The sequence below is a fragment of the Schistocerca cancellata genome, chromosome 9 (genome assembly GCF_023864275.1).
Source record: "Schistocerca cancellata isolate TAMUIC-IGC-003103 chromosome 9, iqSchCanc2.1, whole genome shotgun sequence".
Lineage (NCBI taxonomy): Eukaryota > Metazoa > Arthropoda > Insecta > Orthoptera > Acrididae > Schistocerca > Schistocerca cancellata.
In genome coordinates, this window is record NC_064634.1 from 421206057 (window position 1) to 421230142 (window position 24086).

General features: G+C 45.7%; 1 protein-coding gene across 2 annotated transcripts in view; it reads left to right on the forward strand.

Annotated features, from left to right (window-relative positions):
* Positions 1 to 24086, forward strand: part of LOC126100398 (fatty acyl-CoA reductase 1-like) — a 252381-nt gene that overhangs the window by 130216 nt on the left and 98079 nt on the right. For both annotated transcript variants that reach the window (XM_049910994.1, XM_049910995.1), the window contains one exon: positions 3630 to 3727. The gene's annotated coding sequence lies outside the window, so the exon portion shown is untranslated. The remainder of the gene's footprint in view (positions 1 to 3629; positions 3728 to 24086) is intronic.

Below are 24086 nucleotides of genomic sequence, written 5' to 3' on the forward strand. Positions count from 1 at the left end.
AAACGAATACCCTGGCAGTGTTTTGTTTGTAAGTTAGTGGGTCTATAATTCAGCAGATTACTTCTATTTCTCTTCTTGTGTATTAGCGTGACGCCCACAGCTTTCCAATCTTTAGGAAAGGATCTACACTGATGAGCCAAAACATCATGACCACCTGCTTAATAGCTTTTTGTCCGTCTTTGGAACGAAATACACCACTGATTCTGCGTATCAGGGATCCGACAGTTTATTGGTAGGTTTGTGGGGGTATGCGACAATGAATATCTACGCACAGTGTAAATAACGGGCCGCTGATTTGCGTACGCGGTGATGGCTCGCGATAGCCACCCAGATGGGTTTCATAGGATTTACGTCAGATGAATTTGGTCGCCGAGAGTTCAAAATATTGCTCCTCAAACCACTGTCTCATGGAAATTTTGGAAATTTGTGGTAAGATCTTATGGGACCAAATTGCTGAGATTATCGGTCCCTACGCTTACACACTACTTGACCTAACTTAAACTAACTTACGCTAAGGACAACACAGCCACCCACGCCCGAGGGAGGACTCGAACCTCCGACGGGGGGAGCCGCGCGAACCGCGACAGGATGGCTAAGACCACGTGGGTGCCCAGCGCGGCACACTGTAGCACGGTTCTGGCTCGGAGACACGTACAATTACACTGCTTATATGTTGCATCGCCGTCGGGCAAGACATCAAGCATGAAGGGATGCAGGTGGTTCACAGATATCACAGGTCCCACACAAGCGCAGGAGAATGCCTACCATAGTACAATACTGCTCCTATCAGCCTAAGTTCGTGGCATGCTAGACGTTTCGGACCGCCGTTCACCTCGATAATGACGTTTATGGAGACGACCAGCGAACTAGTGTAGGAAAAATGTCATTCACTCGAAGAGACGACAACGTTTCCATTGATCGACGGTCGAATCCCGATGGTCCCGTGCCCATTGCAATCGTAACTGCCGATGTCGTTGGGTTAACAAGTGAACACGTCAGGGATGGTCTGGTGCGAAACTCCATGTTCAACAATGCACGCTGAAGGGTGTGTTCTCCCAAACACTTGTGCGTGCACCAGCTGAGACGGGTAATCAAGGAAAACCCCCAGTTGGGAAACGGTGCCAAAATTAGTTGGTTACTGTCGAGTTGCAATTTACAATTTCTATAGTGATTACTTCAACCATTAAAAGTCATTTCTTTACCACTTGACCAGGAACAGATCCAAAAAAGCTAGCAGGCATGAGTGCCTTTTCAAAACAATTTACTTTACAGTTAACGGCCAAGCCATTTTACTTAAAACCGGCTTTAATAAAACATTTGATAACAAATCAAAATTTTCCAAGTAATGAAATTAAAAACTTTACTTTGCCGTTAATAGCCAAGCCATTTTTACTTAAATCAGTCTTTGATAAAGCATTTAATGACAAAATTAAAACTTTCGAAGTAATGAAACAAAACACCAATTTGCATACAATTTCGCTACCGAACATGTAGGGAGCCACTTCTTTTAAATTTTGGCACAACAAGATATTAAATTACAAGGGATCAGTAACAGGGAGGCAGAACTAGCATTTCCAAAGGATGCCAAGTAGATTAAAACAATCAGTAAAGATACAGTCATTCACCTTTTACAATAACTAACAATTTTAAAGCCACGTAATTAAAAAAAACACCAGTGAAAGGCAAACTTAACCTTTTTAAACAGTGGCCATAAACAATACAACCATTTAACATTTTACAATACAACCATTTAACATTTTACAATAACTAACAACTTTAATACCATGTCCTGCCACCAAAATGTCCTGTGATAGAAATAATTAACCGACCGGGCGGAAGGGCGGCCACAATTGTCTCCCGAAGGATGTTCAGGCTAGAAGCGGACTAACAGACCCACAACGCCTCACATTCAGCAATCACATCGACCTCACGCGAGGCTAGGGAAGGAGGAGGAATCAAATCAGGAACCATAATCCGTGCCCAAAAATACACTTCCTCCCAGGCACTACTAAAAAGAAGTCAAAAGGTCACTGTCTATAATTACACCGGCGACAGGGACAGGAAATCCGAACGCAGGAGGCCACAAGGCAGAAAAAATGTAATCTAAAACAATAATCCCTCCCCAAAAATACACTTCCTACCGGGCAGCACTAATAAGAAGCGGAAAGGATCACTGTCTATAAATACACCTGCGACAGGGGCAGGAAGCCCGAACGCAGGAAGCCACAAGGCAGAAAAGACGCTGGTTGCACAACCAAAATTCTTCAATTAACATCTAAATCTTTAACCAACTTAAATAGCAGTTTATCAGCAGGTGAACTCCGATGCAAAGGTTCCTCACACCCGACAGTGTCCACGTCGCCAGCGTACCCAACTCTGCACAGTCACGAAGCCACGCGCTCTGTCACCGGAGCCCTCGTCTTCTCTGCACCCACGGCGGCGAAATACCACTCCTCAGGTTAGGCGAGTTACTAGTCCATCATTCCCGCCTCCAGACGGAAAATTTAAAAACATCCGTTGCCGCTCCCACCAAGTAGTGACTCGGAACCACAGCCGTGGACCCTGGGTGTTCACAGCAAGAGCTTACAGCCTTGTCCCGTCAACTCGTCCCACACGTCTCGCACCGCCAGGTTAGACCACGCGGCTTCTCGGAATAGCAACCAACTCTCCACCGCCACGCCACGCCGCGGTCTAATCGTACGACATTCTCAAATTCCCGATTTGAAAAACCGACCGACCGACTCGCCACCGCTAGGCAACCAACCGGCCATCCTCCCAAAGATCTTATTCCCTTACACAAGGCTAAGAGGAAGCAACTACTCGTAGATCGATAAGACCAGACACGCCGCCAGAGGGGAATCTCAACAGAATCGTACACAGCATAACGATAAATATGAAAGAATCAATTAACGATGGAATGGAAGGACTCAGAACAATCTTAACAGCGCGATATATGTTGAGAGTCGACACACGGCTCGCCAGCATTTTGCTGTTTCGGCAGAGATGCCACACATTAGTATCTACCCTACTTTCCAGAGCAGACGAGCCTCTGAACCTCAAGCTCTGTGAAAAGTCGTGGACGTCCAACCATTCAGCGCCTAGTTGCAGTTTCTCTGATCTTGTACCTCTTTCCGCAGATACTCACGACAGTAGCACGTGAACATTCGACCAGCTTCATCGTTTTCGAGATACTCGTTCACAGACTTTGAGTAATAATAATCTGCCCTTTGTCAACGTCGCTTATATCATTGCATATCTCCACTTAAATTCCGTATCTTAACTAGAGTGATACTCCCTTCCGTGTCTGCTTCGATTACATATTTTTGTTACTAAGTCACGTGCTCACAGCGCCACCAGAAAGCATCCAACGTCGCGGTGGGCAGTGTGCATAATGTTCTGGCTTATCAGTGTTAATCACTATTGGAGAATACCAGAATGGTTCCTTAAACATGCTCTCATTGCCTCACTACTCCGTTCCGAAATGAGGCTGTGCTCCGCGCCTAATGACGTGGGCCAGCCTCCTCAGAGCTCACCCCTGCCCTGAGCAGTGCAGTGTGGGACGCGTGGCTTGGTGCACGCAGCCACGCGGCGACGCTCACTTCTACCGTAACCGTTCGCTCTCTTTGCAGAGGCGCTCCCGGAATCGCAGCTAGCAGCAAGCCTCTCGTCTCGCCAGTGCCTAGTCGTCCCAGCGTTGCTGCTCCAGCATCACAGCGGACCGTTTCTTGTAAGTACTCTACACACCACTCACTACTACTGGTCTTCACATGTTTGTCTGCGAAACGGCATTCAAGTGTACAACCTTTACCGCGCATTGCTAATACTGAGAAAACCGCACGGCTGGTATATTTGAAGATTTTTAATCTGCCAGGAAGTTTCATATCAGCGCACACTCCGCTGCAGAGTGAAAATCTCGTTCTGGAAACATCCCCCAGGCTGTGGCTAAGCGATGTCTTCACAATATCCTGTCTTTCAGGAGTGCTAGTTCTGCAAGGTTCGCAGGAGAGCTTCTGTAAAGTTTGGAAGGTAGGAGACGAGTTACTGGCGGAAGTGGAGCTGTGGGGACGGGGCGTGTGTCGTGCTTGGGTAGTTCAGTTGGTAGAACACTTGCCCGCAAAAGGCAAAGGTCCCGACTTCGAGTCTCAGTCCGGCACACAGTTGTAATCTGCCAGGAAGTTTCATATCAGCGCACACTCCGCTGCAGAGTGAAAATCTCATTCTTGATGGTTTTATTTTATTTTTTTTCTTTCCAGAACTATTTGGTGCCTGGTGTGTCTCTGGTCCTTACATCTCACCCGAAAGTAAATTATTGACAGTGAATTATCACCCATTATCAGTTCTTCACGTTTACTTGTTTGCGAATACCCTGATTTAACAAGTGTTTGAACTGCGTCTTTATTTGCAGTTAGTGAGACGCACAGATTGTATGCACCAGGTGAGGGGTTAAATTCCCAGAGAGGTCTTAGAGAGGTTTGTCGTGCTTTTCGTAAACGGGTTGTCCAAAATGCTGTCTTCCGCTTGTATAGCTTACAGATTAGAGCGTTAGCTTTCGAGACAAGCGGGGTGAACGAGATCTGGTTCTAGTCCGCGAGGCAGACTGAGGACCTTCGTTTATAGACAGTTTTGAAAAAAATTGGAAATTTGTGGTAAGGTCTTATGGGACCACACTGTTGAGGTCATCGGTCCCTAAGCTTACGCACTACTTAATCTAACTTAAACTAACTTACGCTAAGGACAAGACACACACCCAGGCCTGAGGGAGGACTCGAAACGCCGACGGGGGAGCATTTGTTCCTGCCCCGTTTTCCAAGGTCCTTTACATAAAGCCTTTGCTGGAGCCCAGTTAAAACTCGATAACCCACAGACCAAAGTTTATACGATTCACAAACAAATTGCAGACAACGCTTTCGTCCGTATGAGTGTGGCTATAAGTGACATGTATGTGGTGTCACCGCCAGACACCACACTTGCTAGGTGGTAGCTTAAATCGGCCGCGGTCCATTAGTACATGTCGGACCCGCGTGTCGCCACTGTCAGTACTTGCAGACCTAGCGCCACCACATGGCAGGTCTAGAGAGGCGGACTAGCACTCGCCCCAGTTGTACGACGACTTTGCTAGCGACTACACTGACGAAGCATCGCTCATTAGCCGAGCAGATAGTTAGAATAGCCTTCAGCTAAGTCCATGGCTACGACCTAGCAAGGCGCCATTAGCCTTACATAGCAATTGATAATTATCGTCTAAAGCATGTCTCAACAAGAACGATGTATACCAAAAGGATGGATTAAAGTTAAGTAAACAGACATTACGTTCTTTTCTTATTAGCATTCATTGAGCGTCCTGTTTCAGACTTCACGATATTCTGGGTGAGCTTATAGCGTGCATATCGGCCCCCTCAAAATAACACTGTGTCGGCTCTTCTGTCGACACATTAATGTACATATGCAGACTGTACCAAGGCTAGAATTCGAACCGTGTCTCCCGCTCACTGTGCAGACGTGCTAACCACTACGTCACCCTGGCACAATGCAGCGCGGGATTAGCCGCACCGGCACGGTAGCTCAGCGTGTTCGGTCAGAGGGTTTGCTGCCCTCTGTAATAAAAATACTGAGTTAATCGATGAACAATGAACTTAAACGGATGTCTTACGACGTCCGCCCCTAGCAGATAAAGCGAACAAAATGAGAATTAACAACAACAAAAAAAAGCGGTCTAGGCGCAGCAGTCATAGACGGTGCGGCTGGTCCCGGTGGAGGTTCGAGTCCTCCCTCGGGCATGGGTGTGAGTGTTCGTCCGTAGGATAATTTAGGCTAAGTAGCGTGTAAGCTTAGGGACTGATAACCTTAGCAGTTAAGTTCCATAAGACTTCACACACATTTGAGCATTTTTTCACCCTGGCCCAATGACTTTGCAAAACTGCACAGACTACCCCAGCACGCCTCTCTTCTCAATCCAAATTCCCACGCACGCCTCAGCCCACTTTGTATTCCCCATGACCTCGAACTGCATTGCGGAGGTTCTCCCTGTATTGGAATAGCATCTCAGCATCGAACGAGACGTGGACTTCCGTTTAAGACACAGACATAGATGCCTTAAGCAAATGAAACGATGTGGTTCCATAGAGAGCAGGAGAGCCCGGTTCGACTCCTGGCCTTGGTGCAAATTTTCATTCGCCGCTTCAGTCAGATTTTTGAAACTTGAGAGATTTCTGGAACCGCACAGTGTCATTTGATTAAAGCATTTGTTCCTGGGACTCAGGCAGGGTCCCTGTTTCGTTCGATGTTGAGGTGGTATTAAGGCGCAGTTGGAGAGTCTCTGCAATGATATTCGAGTTTGGGAGAATACCAAGTGGGCTGCTAATTGGGACCGTGGGAGGCAGGCGTGCTAGGGTAGTCGGTACAGTTATGCAGAGCCATTATGCCATGGTAGCATGTGCCTAGTGAACAGCAGACTCAGGTTCGAATCCCAGCCTTAGCACAAATTTTCATTTGTCACTTCAGTTTGCATATGTACATCATAGATGTTTGAAACTTGAAAAGGCATCTGGAACCATATGATGTCGTTTGATCCTAAGTGTAGTGTTTAGGCAGTTTTTCACGCTAGTTAAAGCAAAATGTGGGCTGTTCCCCAATTTCCGCCTCCGAAAACGTGATACAGAAACACCTGGGATACCATAAAACACAGAAGAAAGTTTACACAATTCGTAGACAGATAGCGCTCTCACTACATTTCCCTTAGCTTATTTCTCTACTGTGGCGACAGAAATTGCATATGGCAACCAAGTTTGAAATTCTGGTTGTTTCAAAAGGATTCATGATTGAAGGTAGTAACTTGAGGTGAATTTTAACTTAAACAATGAAAGTAAAACTCCATCTTCGTGCCAGTTGTAACCCACCAGTTCATGTGGTTGCTAGCAGACTTATCCGTGCTGCAGCTAGCCCGCTCGCTCGTCCATTGCTCAGAGACATGACGGTAACACAATATCAGAAGGCGTTCTCAGTTTCAACAGGTACAGTCGTGAATTGTGATTTTCATAGAGGATACTGCACTGCACCTCTTGCAGGGCAAGGGGCGGAACGCCATTGGCCAACAATTTTGCCTGATTTTATGCTATCTGATTTTGTTTTGTGTTTGTGAAAAAACTTCGTTTGTGCTATCCTTGCAGTAACTTTGGCTGAAGTATGACTCCGCTCACCAAGATCAGTAACTGCAGTAACTCCAGATACGTGGGACGATTTTGGCTACCATGTCCATGTTTTTCGGTTGTAAGGTGGAGCCCTCATTGAACAAAGGTTCGAATGGCTCTAAGCACTATGGGACTCAACATCTGAGGTCATCAGTCCCCTAGACTTAGAACTAATTAAGCCTAACTAACCTAAGGACATCACACACATACATGCCCGAGGCAGCATTCGAACCTGCGACGGTAGCAGCCGCGTGGGTCCGGACTGAAGCGTCTAGAACCGCTCGGCCACAGCGGCCGGCCCTCGTTGAACATTTGTGAAACGTTAATGAGAAGTTTGAACCCAGCGGAAACTGAAAAAGTACTCCAAGGCTGAATGTACATGAATTTAAAAGTTATTGTCTTGTACGATCGGATGGTTCTTTTGATAATAAAAACTTTATAGTCCTATGTCTAACTTATAATTTACTTCAAGTTTCTGTCTTCATTCGTAGAAGACATAATCTTGTGAAACTGGATGATGATTCTTTCAGGGAGACACAGTAAAATATATTTTACAGCTGAGAAAAACGGTAGCTACGTAAATCAGATTTCACGCTAGGAAAGAGATTATGAGGATGACTCATTTGAAAACGATGCTCTGGAACTCCCTTCCCGTCTTTGTCCTACGCGCGAATGTGTTTCGATTCTAATTACCCCTAAGTCGAAGAGATGTTAAGTTACAATTTACCCTGTTCATCGCCAGGCTCACAATTTCGATTAGATAGGCCGTAAATGCATCATTTACTATTAGCATATGACTCATTGAAACATTAGATATGTTTGCTATTTGCCCATCTTCTTGTCTCGCACGTTCAAGCAATATTTACAAGCTCCTCGTCCTAAAGCACTGTGAGGAAACTTCGACTTCCACAGATTTTTTGCAATTAGATATGCACTCCGTAGGACACCTCTGTGTTGTAGGAGGAGATCTTAATAATTTGAATGCCAATGACAAAATATGGGAAAGCGAAAGGAGCATGTAATCGGGATGGGAAATAGCAGAATAATGAAAAGAGTTGACGACTGTAAGCCAGTGAGCAGAAAGTTATTAGAAGATCGAGAAAACATATGGAAACCTAGGAGGTTGAAATGACTCGTATGGTCACAAATTACTTGAAAGAAAAGCAGAAGAAGGAGAAGAAGAAGAGAAGGAAGAGGAAGCAGTTAAACACACGACTAGTTTTTGAGAAAATGTTCGTCCATAATTATCACTAATTACCACATGTTTCATCTTCACGGTTACGCTGGAATGTTTCACATCCGTTAGTGAATCGCCAGAAGTCTGTTTCGCTATTTTCACTGCAGGGAAATGAGTTCCCATTGTTTATGCATATCGTATTTATTTTCGTCACCTGATCTCCGCTTAGGTCCGTTTCTGTTTAGTGAATAACACATGGACATAATTCATAAATATATTAGAGTACTCGTAACACGAGACTGTACAGCTTTTCGATGCAAAGAACGTGCTGTCGGTACGAGAAGCGGCGGCCTTGCTGACGCCTGGAGAACACTTGTGCATTCTGCAGCTTCTCAAGGTCCCTGATGCGGTGAAACGGCACTTCCTTGCTGCGGACGCTCACAGCCAAGGCGTGACTAACAAGTGTAAGCAGGCCACTCAAAAATACAAAACATAAACAACACAGGCTGTAGTAGTAGTTTAGATTTAAATGAGACATTTTCACGTGTACATATTTTCGCTGTAGACTCCGCTAATTCAATTTCTGTTCCGTTCAATTTATTACTGTCAACCCCTTGCACTCGTCATCTGTATACAGGGTGTTACAAAAAGGTACGGCCAAACTTTCAGGAAACATTCCTCACACACAAATAAAGAAAAGATGTTATGTGGACATGTGTCCGGAAACGATTAATTTCCATGTTAGAGCTCATTTTAGTTTCGTCAGTATGTACTGTACTTCCTCGATTCACCGCCAGTTGGCCCAATTGAAGGAAGGTAATGTTGACTTCGGTGCTTGTGTTGACATGCGACTCATTGCTCTACAGTACTAGCATCAAGCACATCAGTACGTAGCATCAACAGGTTAGTGTTCATCACGAACGTGGTTTTGTAGTCAGTGCAATGTTTACAAATGCGGAGTTGGCAGATGCCCATTTGATGTATGGATTAGCACGGGGCAATAGCCGTGGCGCGGTACGTTTGTATCGAGACAGATTTCCAGAACGAATGTGTCCCGACAGGAAGACGTTCGAAGCAATTGTTCGGCGTCTTAGGGAGCACGGAACATTCCAGCCTATGACTCGCGACTGGGGAAGACCTAGAACGACGAGGACACCTGCAATGGACGAGGCAATTCTTCGTGCAGTTGACGATAACCCTAATGTCAGCGTCAGAGAAATTGCTGCTGTACAAGGTAACGTTGACCACGTCACTGTATGGAAAGTGCTACGGGAGAACCAGCTGTTTCCGTACCATGTACAGCGTGTGCAGGCACTATCAGCAGCTGATTGGCCTCCACGGGTACACTTCTGCGAATGGTTCATCCAACAATGTGTCAATCCTGGTACGTTCTTACGTTCTGTTGCTGTGTGCTTCCATTCCATGATTAATGTGATTTGAAGAGAAGTAATAAAATGAGCTCTAACATGGGAAGTAAGCGTTTCCGGACACAGGTCCACATAGCAAATTTTACTTTCTTTGTGTGTGAGGAATGTTTCCTGAAAGTTTGGCCGTACCTTTTTGTAACACCCTGTATAGAATGTCTAACACATGCCACACGTTGTGCCATCTTCATAGTAGTGTACTTTCCTTCACCTAAGATACAGTGCGACACAAAATAAAGCTACAAGATGTAGTACTAGTCAAAACCACAAGAAATGTTTCTGTAATTATGTGTTCCAGACACCAATACCTCTTGAGATATGGGCCCATCCGTCCTCTCGTTCCCAACTGCTTTTCTACCCAAGTTCGACCTCCTGTGGGAACCTCTGAGTAGCGAACGGGAGTATAATGGGCAGGGACTGAGGGTAGGTGGCAATAGGTGGGAGAATGGACTGGCCGTGACGCGTGCCGAGATAGTCCGTGCAATTACAATAACACTGTGTCCCGGATGGCGCAGTGGTTACCGCACCTACCTAATAAGCAGGAGATCTCGGGTTCGAATCCTGGTCCGGTACACATTTTCGCTCGTCGCCGCTGATTTCACTTAATTTCCCGCTGCAGTTGACAGCAGTGATCCACCTTTAATTTACGTATAATGTTACGGAGAAGTAGAAACTATAGGCAGTGCCGCACGTGGTTAACACTCATCCTGACACATCCTTCAGTTCTTCTTCGCAGTGAATCATTAATTCTTTCAAATACAGAGGGGTCCAAAAAATGTATCCACTGTTTAAATGTCCATAACTGGCAAACTAATTGACGGAGTTGTCTCATCTGTGGTAGTGTAATAGTTAGTAGTTCCGGCAATCGCCACACAAGCGTTGTATTTCATTGTTTTGTTTTGTCAGATGACAGTCGCCAGATAGTCAATGTTCTGCTTTTAGTTGCACCTAGTTACTCGAGTAAACATGGCTGGCGCAAGGCTTACATTCGATGAAAGGAAGTCAGTTTTGAAGTGGTATTTTAAGTACGAAAACATAAATGAGGTTAAACGGCAATGGCGAAATGAGTATCAAGCAGAGCCACCGACACGTTTAACGATTCGTCGCATTCGAGACAAATTTGAAACCGAAGGCTGCGTTAAAGATGTACACAAACAACAATCTGACGACCTGTAACAGTAACAAGTCCAGCTAACTCCCGTCGTGTGTTACAACAATTCACTCGCTCACCACAGAAGTCTGTGAGACAGTGTGCCCGTGAAACTGGAGTGAGTCGCTCAAGTGTTCGGCGAATTTTGAAGACAGCAAAGTGGAAGTGCTACATCCCACGATTGCTACACGCAGTGAACGAGGACCACCCAGATCGTAGAATGGAGTACTGCGAGTGGTTTACTAACATGGTGCGCAACGATGAAGAGATGATTGTGTGGTCTGATGAGGAACAGTTCAAACTCAATGGTACAGTAAATCGCCACAATTGCATCTACTGGGCCGCTGAAAATCCGAACGTCCATGTAGACAAAGCTGTGAATTTGCCAGGAGTAAATGTGTGGTGTGGGTTGTCTTACCGGGGCTTGATTGGGCCATCCTTCTTTGACGGCACAGTTACCGGTGAAGTGTACCTTCAGAAGCTTCAGACATCCATTTCACCTGCCACCCGAGACTTGTATGGAGACGGAAGAGTTTACTTTCAACAAGATGGTGCCCCAGACAACTATCAAAATCGTATTAGGGCGTATCTCGACGAAAATCTACCAGGAAGATGGATAGGCCGTAGAGGTGCTGCGGAGTATCCACCATGTTCGCCAGACCTAGCTCCTCTGGACTTTTACCTGTGGGGAACACTAAAGGACGTCGTTTCTCGACAAAAGCCACGTACATTGGATGAACTTCGAGAATCCATCGTACATTCATGTGAAAATACCCGACTGAACACGTTGCAGTCAGTAGTTCGTGCTGCAGTTCGACGGCATCGTTTGTGTGTGGATGTTAATGGTGACCATTTCGAACACCTACAGTGATATCTTAAAGTTGGATTTTAAGCTACACTCTCACCAAAAATGAGACAACTCCGACAATTAGTTTGCAAGTTATGGACTTTTAAACAGTGGATACACTTTTTGGACCCCTCTGTATATGTGGCTCCAGTCAGACTGCACATAGTCGATGGATTGGGGATACACCTGCGCCTACAAATGTCCCCATAGCCATAAATGCAACGGATTCAGATCCGCTGAACAGGGAGGCCTCGACCAATTCTTTGCTCTTGAAACGTTGAGGTGAGGTACTGTCGCACGGGATGGTGCCCCTCCGTACAGCTACCACAAATCCGTCACCGAAAATTCCTACCCATACACTGACACTGAAGCTATTCTCATGCTTCATATCCGCAATTACTCGGTGAGTTGCAACAGCCACACGTGTTGTGGTAATTTATTATGCCACCTCTTATGAATCTGTTCTCATATGTCAATAAAATGTAGGCTGTGAACTGCGTATTTTCACCAATCTGTTGTAGAAGTCATTGGCAGAACTGTTATCGGCCATAATGGTCTGCTGGCCAAAGTGCATGCACACGTTGCAGATGATAGGGATTAGAGTCCTGCATGACCGAGTAAGCGAGCACAAAATACGAGATGGGGCGAGCACACCCTAACTGGATAGGCTGCCCGCACTAGTTCTAGTGACCGAGCATAGAAGCCGTGACCGAATACGTAGCACATAACTTCAAACACTTTATACGTTTCATTACCCGTGTGAGACTGCAGCCAGTACGGGCTTCTCATTTGTGGTCTCTCTCTCTCTCTCTCTCTCTCTCTCTCTCTCTCTCTCTGCAATCATGCAGCGCGAGGAAGCCAGTGCAGTTAAGACGTAAGATTGAAACCAATGTTTACACATTGAAGAAAGGGAAGGTCTAAAAAGCCAAGTATGGAGTACATTTCTGTTAGTTGTAGACGAAAACAGTGCGTCTACTGGGTACGTATCGTGCATAAACTGCTCAACATTAGTGTGTTTCCAGTTGGAAACCACTCATTTAAAGAAACATAGTTGCAAGAAACCTCACAAAGGTACAGCTCCTTCAGGGATACCGGCAGTAATAAAAAAATAGTATTACAGCAAAGTGTGTTGCAATCTGTGCTAACGATGTGAGACCTTTTAATGCTGATTCCAGTGAAGGTTTCAGAGAACTAGGCAAAGAATTAATACATCTAGGTGCGCATTACGGAGAAGTTAACGTGGCAGATGTCAGCCAGTTAAATCCGGGACGCGTTAGTGATTTACTGATCAACAATAACTATAATTTTGTTTCTGTTGCAGACAAGTGAAAAGTATGACAAGTTACGTCTGTAAATATTGAATGTTCTTTGTATGCTTTCTTTGTGAAGATGGTTGTCTTTTAGATTACAGGGACAGCACTTATTCAATGTTTCCTGTTAATGAAAGGAAAAATAGATCTTCTGTTCGGAAATGACACTCGTCTTCTATCCGCGATTGTATTGAAATATCATTTTACTTTCCAAATGCTTTATGAATTTAGCTGTGTCACGTACCCGTTCTTGGAAACGTTACTTTTGTCTTAAAAGAGAGAGAGAGAGAGAGAGAGAGAGAGAGAGAGAGAGGGAGAGAGAGAGAGAGAGAGGCGTTGGAATTGTACAGTACAGCGCAGCGAGCCGGGGCGAGGCTAGGTGAGACGTCGGCGGTGACCGGTCATGCTCGGTTATCCGCGTGTCCGGAATCCGGACATCAGACATGGGGCGAGTACGTGACCGAGCCGAGTCGTGTGGGGCCGGACACGAGCGGCTCGGTCCCCCCGTCAACAGGCGAGCCGTGACCGGTCAAACATGGAGCGTTGCAGCACTCTAATAGGGATAAGATAACTACTCGAGCAGGACTAAACAGTAACGCTAGTTCCACAGACACTTGTTCCAGAACCATCTTCTAAATGTCACAATTCCTGTTCCTCCATCTCCATCGTGCGAGCTACTGCGAGACTTACCGCGGTCCTTCGTCCTTGCTGTGAATGATCCAGTGTCTGGAACAGGTGGCTGCACATTATTGCAGGTGAAATGGCGCGCTGCGGACTCGTACGCATTATGGACGCGGCGGATAGTGCCATCGACTAACCAATACTACCGAGTCTCTCATTTCTCTAGCGGAATAGTAGACCTCCGTTACAGTGTTTGCAGTACAGTTTGTTCACACGGCGTTGAACCACTATCTTGTTCTGCTAACGTACGAGCTGCACAACTTCAACTGACCGATGTAGTAGATCGTTGCACTGCTGTGACTGGTATCTGCACCATCATCAATGGCCTATCACAACCATTCGGACTTGGCAAAAGTAACACGGCCTGTGCCACCGAATACTTCACGTCACTCGTCACAAATAAAACAGCTCATATCTCAACAGGTATTGGTTTTCGGACATAAGTTCAAAATTTCTGCACACTGTAGGACAATATTGAAGAAAATAATTTATTTTACACGAGGGTTGGAACTTTAATGGTGCCAACTACACTCCTGGAAATTGAAATAAGAACACCGTGAATTCATTGTCCCAGGAAGGGGAAACTTTATTAACACATTCCTGGGGTCAGATACATCACATGATCACACTGACAGAACCACAGGCACATAGACACAGGCAACAGAGCATGCACAATGTCAGCACTAGTACAGTGTATATCCACCTTTCGCAGCAATGCAGGCTGCTATTCTCCCATGGAGACGATCGTAGAGATGCTGGATGTAGTCCTGTGGAACGGCTTGCCATGCCATTTCCACCTGGTGCCTCAGTTGGACCAGCGTTCGTGCTGGACGTGCAGACCGCGTGAGACGACGCTTCATCCAGTCCCAAACATGCTCTATGGGGGACAGATCCGGAGATCTTGCTGGCCAGGGTAGTTGACTTACACCTTCTAGAGCACGTTGGGTGGCACGGGATACATGCGGACGTGCATTGTCCTGTTGGAACAGCAAGTTCCCTTGCCGGTCTAGGAATGGTAGAACGATGGGTTCGATGACGGTTTGGATGTACCGTGCACTATTCAGTGTCCCCTCGACGATCACCAGTGGTGTACGGCCAGTGTAGGAGATCGCTCCCCACACCATATTGCCGGGTGTTGGCCCTGTGTGCCTCGGTCGTATGCAGTCCTGATTGTGGCGCTCACCTGCATGGCGCCAAACACGCATACGACCATCATTGGCACCAAGGCAGAAGCGACTCTCATCGCTGAAGACGACACGTCTCCATTCGTCCCTCCATTCACGCTTGTCGCGACACCACTGGAGGCGGGCTGCACGATGTTGGGGCGTGAGCGGAAGACGGCCTAACGGTGTGCGGGACCGTAGCCCAGCTTCATGGAGACGGTTGCGAATGGTCCTCGCCGATACCCCAGGAGCAACAGTGTCCCTAATTTGCTGGGAAGTGGCGGTGCGGTCCCCTACGGCACTGCGTAGGATCCTACGGTCTTGGCGTGCATCCGTGCGTCGCTGCGGTCCGGTCCCAGGTCGACGGGCACGTGCACCTTCCGCCGACCACTGGCGACAACATCGATGTACTGTGGAGACCTCACGCCCCACGTGTTGAGCAATTCGGCGGTACGTCCACCCGGCCTCCCGCATGCCCACTATACGCCCTCGCTCAAAGACCGTCAACTGCACATACGGTTCACGTCCACGCTGTCGCGGCATGCTACCAGTGTTAAAGACTACGATGGAGCTCCGTATGCCACGGCAAACTGGCTGACACTGACGGCGGCGGTGCACAAATGCTGCGCAGCTAGCGCCATTCGACGGCCAACACCGCGGTTCCTGGTGTGTCCGCTGTGCCGTGCGTGTGATCATTGCTTGTACAGCCCTCTCGCAGTGTCCGGAGCAAGTATGGTGGGTCTGACACACCGGTGTCAATGTGTTCTTTTTTCCATTTCCAGGAGTGTATTTATTTACAGCTCGTACAAAATAAATACAACGTTTCAAAGTTTTACTGACCTTCAAAGTAGTCACCAGCATTGTGTATAACCCGTTGCCAGCGACGTGAAAGTCGTAGGATACTCCTAGCAGTGCCAGTAGTGTTGACAGTTCGAGCGGCGCGGTCTATTGCCCGACGAGTTTGTAGCAGTTCTGAAGCGAACGCCGTGAAGTGTTTCCTTCAGTTTAGAAATCGAGTTAAACTCACGAGGGCTTAAGTCAGGGGAGCGCAGTAGGCGGTATAGCACGTAGCAGCATCAGTCAAAAAAATCAGTAACAGCTTGCACTGTACGTGCTTGAGCATTGTCCTGAAAAATGATGGTCAGGTCCTGCAGGAAGTGTCATCACTTCTGTCTCTAAGCTGGTTGTAGGTTGCGTTCCAAAAATGAACACCATAGAGACAGAAGTGATGACACTTCCTGCAGGACCTGACCATCATTTTTCAGGACAATGCTCAAGCACGTACAGTGCAAGCTGTTACTGATTTGACTGATGGGCCTGCTACGTGCTATACCACCTACTGCGCTCCCCTGACTTAAGCCCTCGTGAGTTCAACTCGATTTCTAAACTGAAGGAAACACTTTACGGCATTAACTTCAGAACTGCTACAAATTCGTCGGGCAATAGATCACGCCGCTCGAACTGTCAACACTACAGGCACTGCTAGGAGTATCCTACGACTTCCACATCGCTGGCAACGGGTTATACACAATTCTGATGACTACTTAGAAGGTCAGTAAAGCTTTGAAACACGTATCTATTTTGTAATAGCTGTAAATAAATAGTTGCCACTATTAAAGTTCCAACACTCGTAAAATACCTTAGCTTCAGTACAATCTCATTTCTTGCTTATGGCAGCTCCCCAACGCTTTGGCGTCTTCTGTATTCCCGATAGGCCACCTACGGTGTTGAGCTGTCTGATTACATGGATCACCTCACTGGAAGCTTCATAAATTGTATCAAAACGTTTTCCATGAGTTTTTCCTTCAATTCTGGAAACAAATCAGATTCCGTTGGGCTCATATCATGAAGATTATCCCATACATATTTTTCGATCATTTCTCTCACCAGTAGGGCACTATGCGGTTATGCATTATCGTGTAAAACATCTACATCTACATCTACATCCATACTCCGCAAGCCACCTGACGGTGTGCGGCGGAGGGTACCTTCAATACCTCTATCGGTTCTCCCTTCTATTCCAGTCTCGTATTGTTCGTGGAAAGAAGGATTGTCGGTATGCCTCTGTGTGGGCTCTAATCTCTCTGATTTTATCCTCATGGTCTCTTCGCGAGATATACGTAGGAGGGAGCAATATACTGCTTGACTCTTCGGCGATGGTATGTTCTCGAAACTTTGACAAAAGCCCGTACCGAGCTACTGAGCGTCTCTGCTGCAGAGTCTTCCACTGGAGTTTATCTATCATCTCCGTAACGCTTTCGCGATTACTAAATGATCCTGTAACGAAGCGCGCTGCTCTCCGTTGGATCTTCTCTATGTCTTGTATCAAACCTATCTGGTACGGATCCCACACTGCTGAGCAGTATTCAAGCAGTGGGCGAACAAGCGTACTGTAACCTACTTCCTTTGTTTTCGGATTGCATTTCCTTAGGATTCTTCCAATGAATCTCAGTCTGGCATCTGCTTTACCGACGATCAACATTATATGATCATTCCATTTTAAATCACTCCTAATGCGTACTCCCAGATAATTTATGGTATTAACTACTTCCAGTTGCTGACCTGCTATTTTGTAGCTAAATGATAAAGGATCTATCTTTCTGTGTATTCTCAGCACATTACACTTGTCTACATTGAGATTGAATTGCCATTCCCTGCACCATGCGTCAATTCGCTGCAGATCCTCCTGCATTTCAGTACAATTTTCCATTGTTACAACCTCTCGATACACCACAGCATCATCTGCAAAAAGCCTCAGTGAACTTCCGATGTCATCCACCAGGTCATTTATGTATATTGTGAATAGCAACGGTCCTATGACACTCCCCTGCGGCACACCTGAAATCACTCTTACTTCGGAAGACTTCTCTCCATTGAGAATAACATGCTGCGTCCTGTTATCTAGGAACTTCTCAATCCAATCACACAATTGGTCTGATAGTCCATATGCTCTTACTTTGTTCATTAAACGACTGTGGGGAACTGTATCGAACGCCTTGCGGAAGTCAAGAAACACGGCATCTACCTGTGAACCCGTGTCTATGGCCCTCTGAGTCTCGTGGACGAATAGCGCGAGCTGGGTTTCACATGCCCGTCTTTTTCGAAACCCATGCTGATTCCTACAGAGTAGATTTCTAGTCTCCAGAAAAGTCATTATACTCGAACACAATACGTGTTCCAAAATTCTGCAACTGATCGACGTTAGAGATATAGGTCTATAGTTCTGCACATCTGTTCGACGTCCCTTCTTGAAAACGGGGATGACCTGTGCCCTTTTCCAATCCTTTGGAACGCTACGCTCTTCTAGTGACCTACGGTACACCGCTGCAAGAAGGGGGGCAAGTTCCTTCGCGTACTCTGTGTAAAATTGAACTGGTATCCCATCAGGTCCAGAGGCCTTTCCTCTTTTGAGCGATTTTAATTGTTTCTCTATCCCTCTGTCGTCTATTTCGATATCTACCATTTTGTCATCTGTGCGACAATCTAGAGAAGGAACTATAGTGCAATCTTCCTCTGTGAAACAACTTTGGAAAAAGACATTTAGTATTTCGGCCTTTAGTCTGTCATCCTCTGTTTCAGTACCATTTTGGTCACAGAGTGTCTGGACATTTTGTTTTTATCCACCTACCGCTTTGACATAAGACCAAAATTTCTTAGGATTTTCTGCCAAGTCAGTACATAGAACTTTACTTTCGAATTCATTGAACGCCTCTCGCATAACCCTCCTCACACTACATTTCGCTTCGCGTAATTTTTGTTTGTCTGCAAGGCTTTGGCTATGTTTATGTTTGCTGTGAAGTTCCCTTTGCTTCCGCAGCAGTTTTCTAACTCGGTTGTTGTACCACGGTGGCTCTTTTCCACCTCTTACGATCTTGCTTGGCACATACTCATCTAACGCATAATGTACGACGGTTTTGAACTTCGTCCACTGATCCTCAACACTATCTGTACTTGAGACAAAACTTTTGTGTTGAGCCAACAGGTACTCTGAAATTTGCTTTTTGTCACTTTTTCAAACGAGGTCAAGAGTTGCAGGCATGTCTGGCCTTCTTTTTTCGGTTGCAAAAGATATTGCCCCCGGGAACGTCTGTAACAAGCACATACTACAAACGGTCCTCTACCATAGTATACCCTATTTGCCAGGAAAATCTGCGCACTCCATTGAGATTCTTTCACTGGCCTTACCTATTGAGCATTGTACAATGGAGCCATAGCTTCATGCAACTGATATGAAGTTCGTACTCGGTTCTAGACGGAATGCAAAATGACTTATCAAGCGTAAATTACTTCTTATGACAGTCGAATTCGACCGCATGTGGAAACTAGGGACGACGTATTAACAAACCATCCGGACATGGATGTTAACGACCAGACCACCGGTGAAGTGACGAACTTAGTTTAAACACATAAAGCAAATTCACACAGTAATAATACCAAGATATTTCCAGTCATCGCACCTGCCATGGACCCACTAACGAATGGCGTTGCCATACCTCACCACATGGTTGTCAGTAACTAAAACCAGACAATGGCACGCGCGCACACGGGCCTTGTTGGATAACGCAGTGATTGTAGATTAATCTTCCTGATCGTTCATATGGCTCTCATCCACTCTCCGTTTCTTTTCCCAACAGTTTACCTTCTCACTGAGCTGTTTCCTGTCTATTACTTCCACTGGCCCTTTCTATCGAGGTCGTTTGTACTCCTTAGCTCGATGGTATATTCTTTAATTTTAGTATATGCATCGTAATTTTGTGTGTAAGTCTCACTGTTGGGAGTATTTCAACATGTCAATAAAATTTTAGTCTTCGTTCTCTAATTTCTGCTGGCAGGTTTGATAACTTCTCTGTTACTTTGCGGGATTTCAGTCTGTATCCCTCCTCCGTTCTTTCTTTTTCCTCTGGGCCAAGAATGTTCCTCATAATCCTCCAGGATGTTTTCCAGAACGACTTTCATTTTGAGAATTAAAGTTTCACATGCACCAGGTTTGATCGCCGTGTTGTAGTGTCTGATCCAAGGCACGTGTGCCGGCCGGAGTGGCCGAGCGGTTCTAGGCGCTACAGTCTGGAACCGCGCGACCACTGCAGTCGCAGGTTCGAATCCTGCCTCGGGCATGGATGTGTGTGATGTCCTTAGGTTAGTTTGGTTTAAGTAGTTCTAAGTTCTAGGGGACTGATGACCATAGCAGTTAAGTCCCATAATGCTCAGAGCCATTTGAACCAAGGCACGTGTGTAGGGAGATGGACTTCTTGTAGCCGATGCTATACGTTCTCTACAGAGTTTCTGTAATCGAACTGTCTGCGCTTCTTTTCTAGCCCCGTTGGTTATAATATCTCACGGAAATACTTGAAGTGACTGACACTCTTGATTTGTCCGTATTTTGTATTCGATTTATGAAAGTTAAATTTAGTGCAATAATTCAGTTTTTATAAAAAAGATTTGTAGGCTTCTCATGTCATTTTTTGAGGACTTCTGTCTCTTTGATTGCTGAGATTTCACTGTCCGCAAATATCGCTCAATCGAAAGGTAATCAACTGACTTTAATGTCATTTTTAGTCAGTTTAAGTCGAGTAAGCCTTCAGTGGTTTTGGTTTTTTAATTGTTTTTCCCATTCTCTAATGACTTGTCTAAGATGAGATTGAAGATTAGTGGTGACAGTCATATAAAACTCTGTTTTGCTGCAGGTATATAATAATGAAGCCATTGTGTCTCCAACCTCTGCTGTTCATTCAAATAACCTGAATTAACTGTTCCCTACGTATATGTGTGTAAGTATATAATCTCATATTCTAATGGCTAATTAGCTAACGTTTATTGTTCATTCTCTTTTTTTTAAGTCCTGTCGTAATTTTAATTTTTTTGTCTTTAATCTACGTAACATGCTGCGCATGATACATTAATTATCAAGTTGTTTTACATTTCACTCAGTTAATAAGTTAAGCTTTAAGTTATTCACCGATCTAACTATAGTCGAAATTTTATTATATTATAGTGCAGAGGCTACCAGGCATTTTAATACAAAAAACATTGAAATGTTAAAAAAATGAGTAAAATGGAAACCTTATTCCTGTAAAGGGCTAAGCACTTCGTCTTCAGGCCACAAGTGGCCCATCGGGCCACCCGACCGCCGCGTCATCCGCAGTTGAAGACGCAGATAGAAGGGGCGTGTGGTCAGCACACCGCTCTCCCGGTCGTTATGATGGTTTTCTTTTGACAGGAACCGCTACTATTCGGTCGAGTAGCTCCTCAATTGGCATCACGAGGCTGAGTGCACCCCGAAAAATCTCAATAGCACATGGCGGCCTGGACGGTCACTCATCCAAGTGCCGACCACACCCGACAGCGCTTAACTTCGGTGATCTCACGGGAACCGGTGTATCCAATGCGGCAAGGCCGTTGCCCGTAAAGGACTAAGGGACTCCGTCAAACAATCGACTCATCCCCTTCTAGGGAGGACTAGTTGTAAAGAGGAAGAGGGGTGGGGTTGGGGGGAGATCTTGAATCATGTCTGGATAGCTCAGTCGGTAAGAACATAACCCGTAGAGTTTCTGGTTGGTATTTCGATTGAGCACGGGGTTGTAACGTGCCAAGACGTCTTATGGTATCATTAATCCTGCTGCAGAGTGGAAGATTCATTCTGAGTTCCAAATTAGCGGACACTAGTGAAATTTTAAGTTCATAACGCTACTGGGAGTTACCAATTTTTTCAGTGCAAATTTACGCGCCAGAACGCGATCTGAATGTTCTAACAAGGGAACCTCCCTATCGCACCCCCCTCAGATTTAGTTATAAGTTCTCGCAGTGGATAGGCCTTGAAAAACTGAACACAGATCAATCGAGAAAACAAGAAGAAGTTGTGTAGAACTATGAAAAAATAAGAAAAATATACAAACTGAGTAGTCCATGTATAAGATAGGCAACATCAAGTATAGTGTGAGCTCAGGAGCGCCGTGATCCCGTGGTTAGCGTGAGCAGCTGCGGAACGACAGGTCCTTGGTTCAAGTCTTCCATCGAGTGAAGAGTTTAGTTTTTTATTTTCAGACAATTATTATCTGTCCTTCCGTCCGTCCGATTCGAGGTAACTGCGCCGTAGTATGAGGACGCTACACCTAAACAAACATCGAAACACACGACGTCAGTCGACTTCAGCGCACGGCAGAGAGAATATTCCTGCTAACGAGGCTCCCTGGCTGGCAGTTGACTGTTCGCTACTTGGACGAGAGTGCATTAAATACGTGAGATGTATTCCGTGGGCAATATGAATCCAGCAAATATAGCTCGCGAAAATAAAGAAAGTAAACTTTTCACTCGAGGGAAGACTTGAACCAAGGACCTCTTGTTCCGCAGGTGCTCACGCTAACCACGGGACCATTTATATTTTATTACTATTATTATTATTTTTTACAGTTTGTTCCTTGTTGTTCGTTGTGTTTGGTCGTAGCGGACGTCAGATGACATCTGTTGAAGTTCGTTGTTGATCCCTTCACTCAGTTTCTTTTATTACAGAGCTCAGCCTGCGCTCTGACCAAACACGCTGACCTACCGTGCCGGGATGATCACGGCGCTCCTGAGCTCACACTATCCTTGATGTTGCATATCTTGCTCATGGACTATTCACTTTGTATATTTTGCTTATTTTTTTCATGGTTTCACACTTCTTCCTGTTTTCTCGATCGATCTGTGTTCAGTTTTTCAAAGGCCTATCCACTGTGCCAACTTATAACTAAATCTGAGGGGGGGGGGGTGCGATGGGGAGGTTCCCTTGTAAGTAATACCTGCAACTCCCATGATCTGACACTTACGGCGTAACACCACGACGTGTGTGTGACTGCGTAAGTCAGCTTCCAGAATTTCGTCACCTACGGTCGTGAACCAGTCAACAGCCTTTGCGAGAGGTCGTTGATAGAGGCGCCATTAACGGCGTGTCCACCTCCCGGCTCGTGCCGCTCTGCACGGAGCAGCCGCAGCCGTCCGCGCAACGCCCGCGAGCCACTTTAGCGGCGATAGCGCCAGGCAGATGGCGACACCTGTCCCCTATCAGCCAGCTTTCCCCTGTCTGCGCGCCGGCCAGAGATAATGCGACGAGAGAAATTCCCGCGACCTTAGGCCGGTATTACACCATCAAATTTCTTTGTCAAAGATTTGATCAAAGATGTGATCAAATATTCCGTCAAATATATTTGACAAAGATCTTTGATGTAGCGTTAGAAGGGGTATTACACTGTCATCATATTTTTCGTCAAAGTTCAAGATGGCTGACAACAACAACTTATTAACCGCAGCAGTTGTATGTACCACAATTGCACTGTGTGCACATGCGGAGGAGAAGCGGGGGAAACAAAAGGAAACATACCTGGGTGAAGCCGTGGGTTTTACGACGACACGATGAAAGCATTCAACAAAACTTGTTAAGTGAGTTTATAGTGGAGGACGTAAAGTCGTACACCAATTACTTAAGAATGGATGAGCATACATTTCTGTATGTGCTCAATGAGGTGTGTCCTCATATCACAAAGCACAATATTCACTTAAGAGCTGCTACATCTGCAGAACACAGGCTCACTGTAACACTCTGATTCTTTGCTACAGGAGAGGGTTACGTTAGGTTAGGTCTCCTATCTTCGTAATCTATTTTTGTATTCGGCGCGCCTCACGTTGTAAAGCGCCTCATCAGCTTCATACATCTCTATTAATTTTGTAGCTGTCGGCACACACCAATTGTATTTACCGGCAATGTTTATAAAAACACTACAGACGGCAGAATGCAGCGATGCTAGCGCTCCATGTGGTAACATGTCACATTGCAGTGAACAGAAGACAAGCGACTTCTTTGATCAAATCTACAGCGAGGCCCTAGATTTGATCAAATATTGGACGACATTTGACAAAGTTCCCTACTACACCATCAAATATCTTTGACTAAGATATTGGACAAAGTTATTTGACAAAGAAATTTGATAGTGTAATACCGGCCTTAGGCACTCGCCGCAGTCAGTTCACGGAATTTGATGGAGCTGGTTAAGAGACTCCCATTGTTTCCCAAAACAGTCGGTTTCTGTTGTATACCGAATAAGTGTTTTAACCGTAATGTACTGTAGACGCACCGAACAAACAACCGTACCCAGGACTTTGAAGGAATCACAGGTA